The sequence below is a fragment of the Brachyhypopomus gauderio genome, unplaced genomic scaffold (assembly GCF_052324685.1).
Source record: "Brachyhypopomus gauderio isolate BG-103 unplaced genomic scaffold, BGAUD_0.2 sc549, whole genome shotgun sequence".
Taxonomy (NCBI): Eukaryota; Metazoa; Chordata; class Actinopteri; order Gymnotiformes; family Hypopomidae; genus Brachyhypopomus; species Brachyhypopomus gauderio.
Window position 1 is genome coordinate 2,501 of NW_027507370.1, and position 15,000 is coordinate 17,500.

A 15,000-nucleotide genomic window follows, 5' to 3' on the forward strand; every position below is an offset into this window, starting at 1 on the left:
GCCCCTGGAGGACCAGGATCGGGGTGATCGAGAGGCAGGGAGGCCGCAGCCTACGGGGAGACGAGCTCCACAGCGAAACCTAACACGGAGCGTGTGACCCCTCTCTCTAGCCGGGGAGCTAGAGGACCGGGACGCGTCTGAATTTAGGAAGACGGAGGTGACCAGGGCCACCTTCGAACCTCCAACCGCGGTCTTGCCCATTACAGGCACAGTCCGAATGATGGGAATAGCGACCCTCAGACAGGCGTAGCCCTGGGATGAACCCAGGGCCGCAATGTGCGTTCGAAGTGTCGATGATCAATGTGTCCTGCAATTCACATTAGTTCTCGCAGCTGGCTGCGTTCTTCATCGACGCACGAGCCGAGTGATCCACCGCTAAGAGTTGTACTCTTGGTTTTTTCGTGAGAGGCACCAAACATGATAAATGGTTTTTTACCATTTTTCAAGTGACGGGCGCCCCGCCGTAGTGCCTGACCCGAGGGACAGGCACCCGAGCACGGGGTCTTTAAACCCGCAGCCCTCTGCGGGCCCCCTCCACACTCGGCACCCGCCCTGTCCGTCTCGGAGGACTGGGTGAGCACGCGTAGCAACGGGGTGTTGGAAAGGGGTGTGTGAATACTGAAGGACCCAGAGGCCTACCTCGTCACCGCCCGCCATGCTCCCAGGAAGGGAGGAGCACTCGTAGCGCTGCCCGAGGTGAGCTTGGGAGCTACAGCACACAGTGAACCCCTCTCCTCACCCGCCGCCCGCCATGTCCACCCCTCCCTGCGGAGAGGAGCACGCGTAGCACCGGGGGTGTGGAGGGTGTGAAGACTAAAGCCACCAGGGGGACCACCCAGTCAGCGTCCGCCATGTCTCCAGTACAGGAGAGCACTCGTAGCGCTGCCTGAGGCGGGGTTGATGAGCTAGAGTCCACACGTGGCCCTCCCCATCACCGCCCGCCATGCCTCCGGTAAGGGAGAGCACTCGTAGCGCTGTATGGGGTTGGTTCGAAGACTAGTAGGTACCCGTCACCCGACGAAAAATGGAAGGCAACGGCCACACACGCGCAACCGCTTTGACGACGTCTGAGCCCAGGAAGACAAAGGTGGCGTGAGCCTCCTGCGAACCTCCCAACGCGGGTCTGGTCCTTTACGGGCACAGTCCCGATTTATAGCAACAGACGTAGGGTGCGTGGTGGTGCCGTGAGCCTGAGGTCACCGAATGTGGAAAACCCCACGCACGCCGACAGAGAGAGAGGGCCTCGCGGCCCAGACTCACGCCATTGTGCGTGTGGAAACCGGCCGTAACCGTGTTTTTTTAGCGCTTCGCACGAGCCAGAGAGTACCGAGGAGGTGCGCTCGAGATGGGGGGCTGTTTGGAGAGAACAGACCAGCTTGCGCCATCGCTGTTCAGGCGTTAAACATATGATGATCTCCAGTCCGGTACCGAAGCGCACAACCCTTTCCCCAGAGGCCCGAGGAGACGCACAGAGGCTGGGAGGAGGCGCGCCGGGCGGCGCTACCCGTTAATGATCCTTCCGCAGGTTCACCTACGGAAACCTTGTTACGACTTTTACTTCCTCTAGATGATCAAGTTTGATCGACTTCTCAGCACTACACCAAGGCCCACGAGGGGTCCCGGTGCGGCCGATCCGAGGACCTCACTAAACCATCCGATCGGTAGTAGCGACGGGCGGTGTGTACAAAGGGCAGGGACTTAATCAACGCGAGCTTGTGACTCACGCTTACTGGGAATTCCTCGTTCATGGGGAATAATTGCAATCCCCAGTCCCAATCACGATTGGGTTTCAGCGGATTACCCGCGCCTCTCGGCGAAGGGTAGGCACATGCTGAGCCAACCATTGTGGCGCGCGTGCAGCCCCGGACATCTAAGGGCATCACAGACCTGTTATTGCTCCATCTCGTGTGGCTGAACGCCACTTGTCCCTCTAAGAAGTTGATGCAGACCACGGAGGGCCGCATAACTAGTTAGCATGCCGGAGTCTCGTTCGTTATCGGAATTAACCAGACAAATCGCTCCACCAACTAAGAACGGCCATGCACCACCACCCACAGAATCGAGAAAGAGCCATCAATCTGTCAATCCTTTCCGTGTCCGGGCCGGGTGAGGTTTCCCGTGTTGAGTCAAATTAAGCCGCAGGCTCCACTCCTGGTGGTGCCCTTCCGTCAATTCCTTTAAGTTTCAGCTTTGCAACCATACTCCCCCCGGAACCCAAAGACTCGTGGTTTCCCGCACGCTGCCCGGCGGGTCATGGGAATAACGCCGCCGGATCGCGGGTTGGCATAGTTTACGGTCGGAACTACGACGGTATCTGATCGTCTTCGAACCTCCGACTTTCGTTCTTGATTAATGAAAACATTCTTGGCAAATGCTTTCGCTTTCGTCCGTCTTGCGCCGGTCCAAGAATTTCACCTCTAGCGGCGCAATACGAATGCCCCCGGCCGTCCCTCTTAATCATGGCCCTGGTTCCGGAAACCCACAAAATAGAACCGGAGTCCTATTCCATTATTCCTAGCTCAGGTATTCGGGCGAGTAGCGGCCCGCTTTGAACACTCTAATTTTTTCAAAGTAAACGCTCCGGACCCCGACCGGACACCCAGCCAAGGGCATCCGAGGGGCACCGGGAGGCAGGGTCTGGGACAGGCGGTGGCTCGCCTCGCGGCGGACCGTCAGCCCACTCCCGAAATCCAACTACGAGCTTTTTAACTGCAGCAACTTTAATATACGCTATTGGAGCTGGAATTACCGCGGCTGCTGGCACCAGACTTGCCCTCCAATGGGTCCTCACCCATGGGTTTAGGATACGCTCATTCCGATTACAGGGCCTCGAAAGAGACCTGTATCGTTATTTTTCGTCACTACCTCCCCGTGTCGGGAATGGGTAATTTGCGCGCCTGCTGCCTTCCTTGGATGTGGTAGCCGTTTCTCAGGCTCCCTCTCCGGAATCGAACCCTGATTCCCCGTTACCCGTGGTCACCATGGTAGGCGACTATAGTACCATCGAAAGTTGATAGGGCAGACATTCGAATGAGACGTCGCCGCCGCGGAGGGCGCGCGATCGGCCCGAGGTTATCTAGAGTCACCAAAGCGGCCGGGGGGCCCGCGCCCCGCCGGATGGGTTTTGGATCTGATAAATGCACGCATCCCCCAGAGGGGTCAGCGCTCGTTTGCATGTATTAGCTCTAGAATTACCACAGTTATCCGAGTAACGTGTGGAGCGATCAAAGGAACCATGACTGATTTAATGAGCCATTCGCAGTTTCACTGTACCGGCCGTGTGTACTTAGACCTGCATGGCTTAATCTTTGAGACAAGCATATGTTACTGGCAGGATCAACCAGGTAGCTGCACCGCGGTGGTGAAAGGGACACCAGCTAACGTCGCGGCCACCTCGGCGTGCTCCATCCCCCGGGCAGGGTCAGGGGCCCACCTCGGTACCGGACGCCCACCATCGGTGCAGCAGGGGTGCGCCGTCAGCGTGGGGGAGAGAGCCCTCGTCAGCTCCCAGCACGCGCGCGCGCTACTGTGGGACGTAACCGAGAAATGAGTGATTCCGTGACCAGGCGGGGTGAGGCCAAGCATGTGTTGAACTAACCCGATCCACTGCTGGCTCTCACCCGTACACCATGGACGCCGATAGCGGACACCTGTGTAGACAGACCGGCCTTCAACGCTTCCCTCAGACGGTTCCGGGTGAGGATCGTGTCTTTTCAGACCGAGGCCCCCCCCATAGAGGCATGCCCGCTGGTTTGGGGAGGAACTACCCGGGCGGCACAGAAGGCTTCAACCCTAGGCCCAACCCAAGGCCTGTGTCTCGGTCATCATGATCATACCGAGGCTGCCGACCTCCCATCCTGAAGGAGCGCACACACCTCATGGGAGAGTTTTTGATAGGTATGTCATGTCGAGGCTGCCGTCCTCAATGAGCGCAGTCACCCCTTTTGTACAGCTTTCGTTGGTGAACGATCATACCCGAGAGGCTGCCGACCTACCCGTCCTGAAGGAGCGCATCCACCTCTCGCCCTATTCCTGTACCTAGGTATGTCGCACCGAGGTTGTGGCTCTATCCCATATATTCATTCATGAGCTCACACCTCATTGTACATTGCGCATTGGTTTGACCGGTTGTCTTTCTTATGACAGGGAGAAACCTTAAGTGGTAACCCGAGAGCCTAACCCCTGGCGGGCATCGTATGCCAATAGATCGGGAGAGCTCCGAACGCCCTCGAGATTGACACTCTCCCTAAAAACCTGCTGGTAGGTTTTTTGCAATCCACCGTACGCGTTTTCCTCCACGGCCGGGGAGGTTCTCGCCAGCCATGCCCGCCAAGGCAAATCTTCCCTCGGACACACCTCGGACGCTCGACCCCTGAAAAGGCCTGGCTGAACCAAGTGATGGTCGATGCTACTGGTATAACTGAAAAACCCCTGGCGGACTTGGGTTCGGATAACGGTCTTAGAGCGCACCTAGGTACTGTGCCATTGGATCCGGTAAGGCCAGCCGAAACCAGCATCTTCCGGGCTTGCGCACAGCACCCTCCGGATACGCACAGGCCGAGGTAGAGCATGTGAGGCTGGTGCCTGGAGGTCGGCGAGACCTCCAGTGTTAGGGGGGTCACCACTCCACCCCTAACCGGTGAAAGTGTTAGAGTCAGGCTAATGTTACCTTCACGCACCGCCTTGCATCCAGGCCTTATGAATGGGATAACCATTATAAGGTTAGGATGAACTCAAGAGACATGCTCTCCTATATACCTGCTGGTAGGTGTTTGCAATGCACCGTATGCGTTTTCCTCCACGGCCGGGGAGGTACTCGCCAGCCATGCCCGCCAAGGCAAATCTTCCCTCGGACACACCTCGGACGCTCGACCCCCGAAAAGGCCTGGCTGATCAAAGTGATGGTCGATGCTACTGGTATAACTGAAAAACCCCTGGCGGACTTGGGTTCGGATAACGGTCTTAGAGCGCACCTAGGTACTGTGCCATTGGATCCGGTAAGGCCAGCCGAAACCAGCATCTTCCGGGCTTGCGCACAGCACCCTCCGGATACGCACAGGCCGAGGTGGAGCATGCAGGCTGGAGGTTGGACAGACCTCCATAAGGGGGGTCACCACTCTTACACCCATGCCCAGCAGTGGCATTTCGGTCGGGCGCAAGCAGTGGTTCGAAGGCCTGAGAGACACGGATGTCTTTGACCTCCATCAGCAGGGGTCACTTATCCCTCCCCTTAAGCCGTCAAGGTGCATTAGAGTCGGGCTAGTTCACCTTAACGCACTGCCTTTCTTCTGATCCTTATTATGGTACAATCATATAAGGCTCAGAAAGCATGCTCCCCTATATACCTGCTGGTAGGTGTTTGCATTACACCGTTAGCGCATTCCTCCAGGGTCGGGGAGATGCCAGACAGCCATGCCCGCCAAGGCAAATCTTCCCTCGGACACACCTCTGAGACTCGATTGCCGAAAGGGCATGGCTGATTCAATAAGTGGTTCGTGGCAATGGTATAACACCTACCATTCTCAAACACATGGGGGGGGGTTTACGGCCTTAGAGCGCACCTAGGTGCTATACCATTGGATCCGGTAAGGCCAGCCGAAACCAGCATCTTCCGGGCTTGCGCATAGCACCCTCCGGATACGCACAGGTCGAAATACATTACGTGAGGATGGAGGTAGGACGACCTCCATAAGGGGGAGCATCACGCCTCCACCCTTGCCCAGCGTGGGCACTTTGCTCGGGCACAGCCCGTGTCATTTAAAGGCCTGGATCTTTTCAGACCTCCGGGGGGGGGCCTCACTCCCCCCCTACTTTGCTCAGAGGGAGCCTCTTACTCGGATAAAGTGATATAGTGTCTGCCATTGCAGGCCTGGATCATCTGTGACTTCCAGGGAGAGGCCTCTCAACTCCTCTCTTAAGCCGAAGCGTGCACTTTAAACGGATAAAGTGTGTGGCATTACATGCCTTTAAGCCTGGAACCTTTCTGACATCCACATATAGGGCCCTCATGCTTAATCATAAGCCCAACATGTACACTTTAATCGGATAAAGTGTGTGACATTACATGCTTTCATGCATGGAGCCTTTCTGACATCCACACATAGGGCCCTCATGCTTAATCATAAGCCCAACATGTACACTTTAATCGGATAAAGTGTGTGACATTACATGCTTTCATGCATGGAGCCTTTCTGACATCCACACATAGGGCCCTCATGCTTAATCATAAGCCCAAATGTGCACTTTAATCGGATAAAGTGTGTGACATTACATGCTTTCATGCATGGAGCCTTTCTGACATCCACAGAGAGGCCCCTCATCCTCTCTCATAAGCCCAAGAGTGTCATTTAGTCGGATAAATTGTGTGGCATTACATGCCTTTATTCCTGGATCCTTCCTCACATCCAGAGAGAGGCATACCAACCTACTCTCATAAGCCCAACATGTACACTTTAATCGGATAAAGTGTGTGACATTACATGCTTTCAATGCATGGAGCCTTTCTGACATCCACACATAGGGCCCTCATGCTTAATCATAAGCCCAAATGTGCACTTTAATCGGATAAAAGTGTGTGGCATTACATGCTTTCATGCATGGAGCCTTTCTGACATCCACACATAGGGCCCTCATGCTTAATCATAAGCCCAAATGTGCACTTTAATCGGATAAAGTGTGTGACATTACATGCCTTTAAGCCTGGAACCTTTCTGACATCCACATATAGGGCCCTCATGCTTAATCATAAGCCCAAATGTGCACTTTAATCGGATAAAGTGTGTGACATTACATGCCTTTAAGCCTGGAACCTTTCTGACATCCACATATAGGGCCCTCATGCTTAATCATAAGCCCAACATGTACACTTTAATCGGATTAAAGTGTGTGACATTACATGCCTTTAAGCCTGGAACCTTTCTGACATCCACATATAGGGCCCTCATGCTTAATCATAAGCCCAACATGTACACTTTAATCGGATAAAGTGTGTGGCATTACATGCTTTCATGCATGGAGCCTTTCTGACATCCACACATAGGGCCCTCATGCTTAATCATAAGCCCAAATGTGCACTTTAATCGGATAAAGTGTGTGACATTACATGCCTTTAAGCCTGGAACCTTTCTGACATCCACATATAGGGCCCTCATGCTTAATCATAAGCCCAACATGTACACTTTAATCGGATAAAGTGTGTGACATTACATGCCTTTAAGCCTGGAACCTTTCTGACATCCACATATAGGGCCCTCATGCTTAATCATAAGCCCAACATGTACACTTTAATCGGATAAAAGTGTGTGACATTACATGCTTTCATGCATGGAGCCTTTCTGACATCCACAGAGAGGCCCCTCATCCTCTCTCATAAGCCCAAGAGTGTCATTTAGTCGGATAAATTGTGTGTGGCATTACATGCCTTTATTCCTGGATCCTTCCTCACATCCAGAGAGAGGCATACCAACCTACTCTCATAAGCCCAAAAGTGCACTTTATTCGGATAAAGTGTGCAAAATTCCATGCATGGATCATTTGTGAGATCCATAAAGAGGCCTCTCAAATCCTCTAAAAATGCCCAGGGAGTGGACCTTTGGTCGGGCAAAGCGTGCGCCATAATCCTTGTCTTCATTTATGGTATACCATATATGTGGCTTTCAGAAGACCCTCTCCCCTATATACCTGATGGTAGGTGTTTGCATATCACCCATTCATAAAATCATCCAGACAGGGGGAAATGAGAGTGCATGTCCGTCTGGGTGCACATTCGGCGGGCACTGTCAGAGGATCGAGGCCTCTGGATGATCCACCCCTTGGTCAAAATTGGAACATAGTGCGATTTTTTGAACACAAAATCATACGTATGGTATAACATTTTTATCGACATAGAATTATTTTCGCCGAAAACTGACGCCTATGGTATACCAAATGAAGCGACATAGAATATTTTCCACTTGAAAACTTCGTGCTGCTGGTATATTTATGGACTTTGTGCATATTCTGAAGATTACTACTTGTATATGGTCTAACTCAGGAAGGAAAATAGACTAATTTCCAACAAAAACCTCATGCTACTGGTAAATTTAAGGGACTCTGTGCATTGCCTGAAGATTACTACTTGTATAAGGTATAACTCAGGAAGGGAAATAGACTAATTTTCCAACAAAAAACCTCATGCTACTGGTATATTTAAGGACTCTGTGCATTGCCTGATATGACACTTCAGAGTCAATTTACACCTATTTCTAAGCAAGATAGAAAAAAAAACTGACAATTTTTCTTGATCCTGGGGATGTACCCGAGCTAAAGAGCATGTTTTTTCGGACACTTTTTATGCTTTTTTCCCTTAAAGCCACCACCTGGCAATGTTATTAGCATTGGACTCTGTGCATTTCCTGAAGAAAATATCTTGTGTATGGTCTAACAAAGTAAGGGACATAGACTAATTCACTCATAAAACTCCATGCTTCTGGTTATATTTTATGGACTTTGTGCAAATTCTGACTTGAAAACCTCCACATGATGTTGGGTATAATAACTTTACCTCATGCCCAGAATGAGTGCACCTTCATTGGACACTCCAAGTGGACAGATGTGTCTGGAGGAGCCACCCAGTGGCAAATGCGTATGGTATAACAGAAAAAATGGACTTAGTGCATTTTCTGATCAGACACTTCAGACTGGATTTACACCTATTTCTAAGCAAGATAGAGAAAAAAACTGACAATTTTTCTTGATCCTGGGGATGTACCTGAGCTAAAGAGCATGTTTTTTGGACACTTTTATGCTTTTTTCACTAAAAGCCACCACCTGCTGCTGGTATATTTAAGGACTCTGTGCATTAGCCTGAAGATTACTACTTGTATATGGTCTAACCTCAGGAAGGGAAATAGACTAATTTCCAACAAAAACCTCATGCTACTGGTAATATTTAAGGACTCTGTGCATTGCCTGAAGATTACTACTTGTATATGGTCTAACTCAGGAAGGGAAAATAGACTAATTTCCAACAAAAAACCTCATGCTACTGGTAAATTTAAGGACTCTGTGCATTGCCTGAAGATTACTACTTGTATATGGTCTAACTCAGGAAGGGAAATAGACTAATTTCCAACAAAAACCTCATGCTACTGGTAAATTTAAGGACTCTGTGCATTGCCTGAAGATTACTACTTGTATAAGGTATAACTCAGGAAGGGAAAATAGACTAATTTCCAACAAAAACCTCATGCTACTGGGTATATTTAAGGACTCTGTGCATTGCCTGATATGACACTTCAGAGTCAATTTACACCTATTTTCTAAGCAAAATAGAAAAAAAAAACTGACAATTTTTCTTGATCCTGGGGATGTACCCGAGCTAAAGAGCATGTTTTTCGGACACTTTTATGCTTTTTTTCCCTTAAAGCCACCACCTGGCAATGTTTATAGCATTGGACTCTGTGCATTTCCTGAAGAAAATATCTTGTGTATGGTCTAACAAAGTAAGGGACATAGACTAATTCACTCATAAAACTCCATGCTTCTGGTTATATTTATGGACTTTGTGCAATTTCTGACTTGAAAACCTCCACATGATGTTGTGGTATAAATAACTTTACCTCATGCCCAGATGAGTGCACCTTCATCGGACACTTCAACTAGGCTGAGGTGTCTGGAGGAGCCACCCAGTGGCACGTACATATGGTATAACAGAAAAAAAAACGATGGAGTAGTACCGGTGACATCTTGTGGACTTTAAGAGTCAATGCGCCTTCCAAATAAGATTAAACTGTGCACTTTTTTTTCTAACAGCATTTAACCATGGTATAATTTAAACTAAACTCTCCTCTTTTATTCTAAGTTCATTTGGCCATGGTATATTTTTTATTTAAAATGGCCTTTTTTACTCAAATGGCCTTTTTTACTCAAAGTGTCTTTTCTACTGGTATATTTTATTTAAAATGGCCTTTTCAATTATGCCGGTACGTTCTCAGCCACGCAATCAGCAATGATTGGTCTCACCTGTTGCTGATTCTTTTCAATTATGCCCGGTACGTTCTCAGCCCACGCAATCAGCAATGATTGGTCTCACCTGTTGCCATGGCTTTTTAAGGAACTCTGGTATATTTAATTAAAAAGGCCTCTTTTTTAGTCTAAGTGTCTATGCCTCTGGTATATTTAATTTAAAAAGGCCTCTATTTTTTTCTAAGTGTCTATGCCTCTGGTATATTTAATTTAAAAAGGCCTCTATTTTTTTCTAAGTGTCTATGCCTCTGGTATATTTAATTTAAAAAGGCCTCTATTTTAGTCTAAGTGTCTATGCCTCTGGTATATTTAATTTAAAAAGGCCTCTATTTTAGTCTAAGTGTCTATGCCTCTGGTATATTTAATTTAAAAAGGCCTCTTTTTTAGTCTAAGTGTCTATGCCTCTGGTATATTTAATTTAAAAAGGCCTCTTTTTTATTCTAAGTGTCTATGCCTCTGGTATATTTAATTTAAAAAGGCCTCTATTTTTTTCTAAGTGTCTATGCCTCTGGTATATTTAATTTAAAAAGGCCTCTTTTTTAGTCTAAGTGTCTATGCCTCTGGTATATTTAATTTAAAAAGGCCTCTATTTTATTCTAAGTGTCTATGCCTCTGGTATATTTAATTTAAAAAGGCCTCTATTTTATTCTAAGTGTCTATGCCTCTGGTATATTTAATTTAAAAAGGCCTCTATTTTATTCTAAGTGTCTATGCCTCTGGTATATTTAATTTAAAAAGGCCTCTATTTTATTCTAAGTGTCTATGCCTCTGGTATATTTAATTTAAAAAGGCCTCTTTTTTAGTCTAAGTGTCTATGCCTCGGTATATTTAATTTAAAAAGCCTCTATTTTAGTCTAAGTGTCTATGCCTCTGGTGATATTTAATTTAAAAAGGGCCTCTATTTTTTCTAAGTGTCTATGCCTCTGGTATATTTAATTTAAAAAGGCCTCTTTTTTAGTCTAAGTGTCTATGCCTCTGGTATATTTAATTTAAAAAGGCCTCTTTTTTAGTCTAAGTGTCTATGCCTCTGGTATATTTAATTTAAAAAGGCCTCTATTTTTTTCTAAGTGTCTATGCCTCTGGTATATTTAATTTAAAAAGGCCTCTTTTTTATTCTAAGTGTCTATGCTGCTGGTATATCCTCGGACTTTGAAATATTTCAACCTCGCCTAACCCTCAAATAGTGCCGGTTGCCGAAATACTTGCACATTGCAACTTTGGAGACCACACCCCCTCTCTTGCAGAAAGCCAATCCGAAATTTGCAACGTCAATTCGGCAATTTGAAAGCTGCAATTGGCTATCACGGCCTGGTCATATGGAACCAGGTGAGAGTGATTTACTGGAGGAGGAGAAAGCATTAATACTGCAATTAAACGGCGTGCTCAGTTGCTCAGAAATGGACCGAAAGACTGTGAGTATTACTAAAAGCTCCGTGTGCTAATGGTATAATCTTTAAAGCTCCGTGTGCTAATGGTATAATCTTTAAAGCTCCGTCTGCTAATGGTATAATATTTAAAGCTCCGTCTGCTACTGGTATATTTAGGATCTTTTTCCCCTTATCTTTATCGGCAGTGTCCGTTGTGGTCAAACGGCACAAAGCAACCTGCTACAGCATGTAAGGACGGTTCACGAGATCCACGGCGAGGAGCTCGCCTTAATTTCTAGACTGGCCAGCATGCGATGTACGGAACGGCTGGATTGTGAGATTTGTGGAAAGAAAAGTTGGTCAGATTGGACATGCACTTAGCCTCATTCCATAATGTGCACGGTACCCAGAAGAAAAGTATTGTGGCCGAGGCAAAGCGGGTTTGTATGGTGAAAATGCTGAAGAAACACCGTGCTGGAGAGAAGCTGCCTTCAAAAGCAAGTGTAGCCTGTGACACACGCGACCTAGAAGAACCCGGGCCCAGCCACAGGGTGGATGTACCGTACAGCCAGGGGGTGGATGAACCATCCAGCCATTCTGAGGACGATGAGGTGACTGCACCCTCAAGCCGTCCTGACGATGACCACACACCCCATAAGAAGGCAGGCATGTGAGATCACCACAAGCTTTGGAAGGATCCAGGGTTGAGTGGGCGCTAGATGACTTCCAGGAGTTCTGCATACGCTCTAATCCCACAGCAAAGGACTCCGAAAACGGACACCTAAGGAAGACTCATGCCCTCAAATTCATTCTTCACATGACCGGAGACACCCGCAAGCAAGACTTCCATGACCTCAATTTCATCTACAACCTAAAGAGAATCAGACAGTGGCCGGCTGCTCTAATCAAGCAAAAATATAGCCACACTACGGTTCACATCATGCTCATTAATGTGGTTTCTTTCATAAAGCATGCACGTGCATTCCACTCAAACATACTGGGCCTTAGGTCAAAGCAGACCAGGCAGGTGCTTCTTCAAATAAGGAAATTACAGAAGGACCATACGAGGGTATATGAAGAGCCACCAGGAGACTGTTAAACGCCATAAATCAAGTATGTTGACACGGCGTTATTGTATTGAACCACCGCAATTATATGCATAGCGGTTCTGAACTCTCTCTTATCCCCCTACAGAAAAGCTCCAATCCACCCAAGGATTTGAGACGTTCATGGAGAAAGCACGCATGGAAGTCCCCAGGCTAATAGGTGAGTGGTCTGACCCACTATGCATGCCCAGTCAAGGCACACCTTAGGCCGCCACACACAGTAGCATTATAGGCCTGGGTCATCCAACCAGTGGTTTAATGACACTTAGTCTTTAATCCTGCTGCTTTTGTCTTCCAGACCAGATGAGAGCAGAAGCCAGGACGAGACGAATAGCCCTCCTTCAAGGTTATCTCGCTGGGTATCTCGCCATCCTCACAGGGCATAGGCCTGTTGTCATTTATAACTTAACAAGGGATCAGTTGGACAACGCAGAACAGGATGACCAGGGGCGGACCGTCATCTGGGTAAGCCCACAGAAGTGCACCATGCCCCGCCACACACAATAGCCAGAGAGCTGCTCCAGCAACCACTGGTACATATGGTACCTTTATATTCCCCAGGTCGATCGTCATAAAACAGACCGAAAATATGGGTCGGCTTACCTAGCCCTGATGCCTGGAGAGACAGCTTGGTTAAAAGAAATGGCTCAAATCTCTACCCAGCATGGAGACCCAAAGTGCCCATATGTCTTCCAAAGTCGAGGAATGCAGTTGACTAAAATTACTGATGTCTTAAAGAGAGCTTGGCGACACGCTGGGATGAGTGGGGATATTGGCTTTACCTTAATCAGAACAAGTGTCAGCAACCAGGTCAGACATCTCAGCCCTGAGACCGCATGTTAGTTTGTAAAAGCATGTGCCATACCATGGAGACTGCTGATCGCTTCTATGCATCTCTGCCCTACCCTGAGTGATGCATTCAGGGTAAGAGAAATCAGAATGCAGGCATTGGATAAACCAATAAATGGTTTAAAAGTGTTACTCGCCTCTGTGTAAAATTGTTACCCAATTTAAGCATACTCTGAGCCCGCCAGACACAGTGGGATGAGAGCCCTGGATGATTTAAAACATCCAGAAAATCATCATTCTGTATAAAATACATTGCCTAAGAATGTGCACTAAGAGCCGGCCACACACAGTAGGATGAGAGCCCTGGATGATTTAATACATCCAGAAAATCATCATTCTGTATAAAATACATTGCCTAAGAATGTGCACTAAGAGCCGGCCACACACAGTAGGTTGAGAGCCCTGGATGATTTAATACATCCAGAAAATCATCATTCTGTATAAAATACATTGCCTAAGAATGTGCACTAAGAGCCGGCCACACACAGTAGGATGAGAGCCCTGGATGATTTAATACATCCAGAAAATCATCATTCTGTATAAAATACATTGCCTAAAAAGGTGCACTAAGAGCCGGCCACACACATGTAGGATGAGAGCCCTAGGATGATTTAATACATCCAGAAAATCATCATTCTGTATAAAATACATTGCCTAAAAAAGGTGCACTAAGAGCCGGCCACACACAGTAGGATGAGAGCCCTGGATGATTTAATACATCCAGAAAATCATCATTCTGTATAAAATACATTGCCTAAAAAGGTGCACTAAGAGCCGGCCACACACAGTAGGATGAGAGCCCTGGATGATTTAATACATCCAGAAAATCATTATTCTGTATTAAATACATAGCCTAAGAATGTGCACTAAGAGCCGGCCACACACAGTAGGCTTATAGGCCTGAATTTAATTCCTCCAGAAACATATGGTATACAGCTTTAAGGAGGAAAATAATTACTACGGTGGAGTAATGCTGCCATCTTTTGGACTTTAACGCCGGTGCGCCCTGCACATTTGAATGCAAAATGCTGGGTCTTTTTTTTCCTCCATAAATTAGTAAAATGTTTAAAATAGTTACCCCACTTTAGGCATACTCTGAGCCCGCCACACACAGTAGGATGAGACACATGGATGATTTAATACATCCAGAAATTAGTAAAATGTTTAAAATAGTTACCCCCCTTAGGCATACTCTGAGCCGCCAAACACAGTAGGATGAGGACACATGGATGATTTAATACATCCAGAAATTAGTAAAATGTTTAAAATAGTTACCCCACCTTAGGCATACTCTGAGCCCGCCACACACACTAGGATGAGACACATGGATGATTTAATACATCCAGAAATTAGTAAAATGTTAAAATAGTTACCCCACCTTAGGCATACTCTGAGCCCGCCACACACACTAGGATGAGACACATGGATGATTTAATACATCCCAGAAATTAGTAAAATGTTTAAAATAGTTACCCCACCTTAGGCATACTCTGAGCCCGCCACACACACTAGGATGAGACACATGGATGATTTAATACATCCAGAAATTAGTAAAATGTTTAAAATAGTTACCCCACCTTAGGCATACTCTGAGCCCGCCACACACACTAGGATGAGACACATGGATGATTTAATACATCCAGAAATTAGTAAAATGTTTAAAATAGTTACCC

The 15,000-nt window shown here is 47.4% G+C and overlaps 2 non-coding genes across 2 annotated transcripts; both read right to left on the reverse strand.

Annotated features, from left to right (window-relative positions):
• Positions 1-230: 230 nt before the first annotated feature.
• Positions 231-384, reverse strand: LOC143506843 (5.8S ribosomal RNA). Its single transcript, XR_013128507.1, has one exon. It is a non-coding gene; the product is annotated as a 5.8S ribosomal RNA (ribosomal RNA).
• A 1,124-nt stretch (positions 385-1,508) lies between these two features.
• On the reverse strand, positions 1,509-3,347 carry LOC143506847 (18S ribosomal RNA). Its single transcript, XR_013128511.1, has one exon. It is a non-coding gene; the product is annotated as an 18S ribosomal RNA (ribosomal RNA).
• Between the last annotated feature and the right edge of the window lie 11,653 nt (positions 3,348-15,000).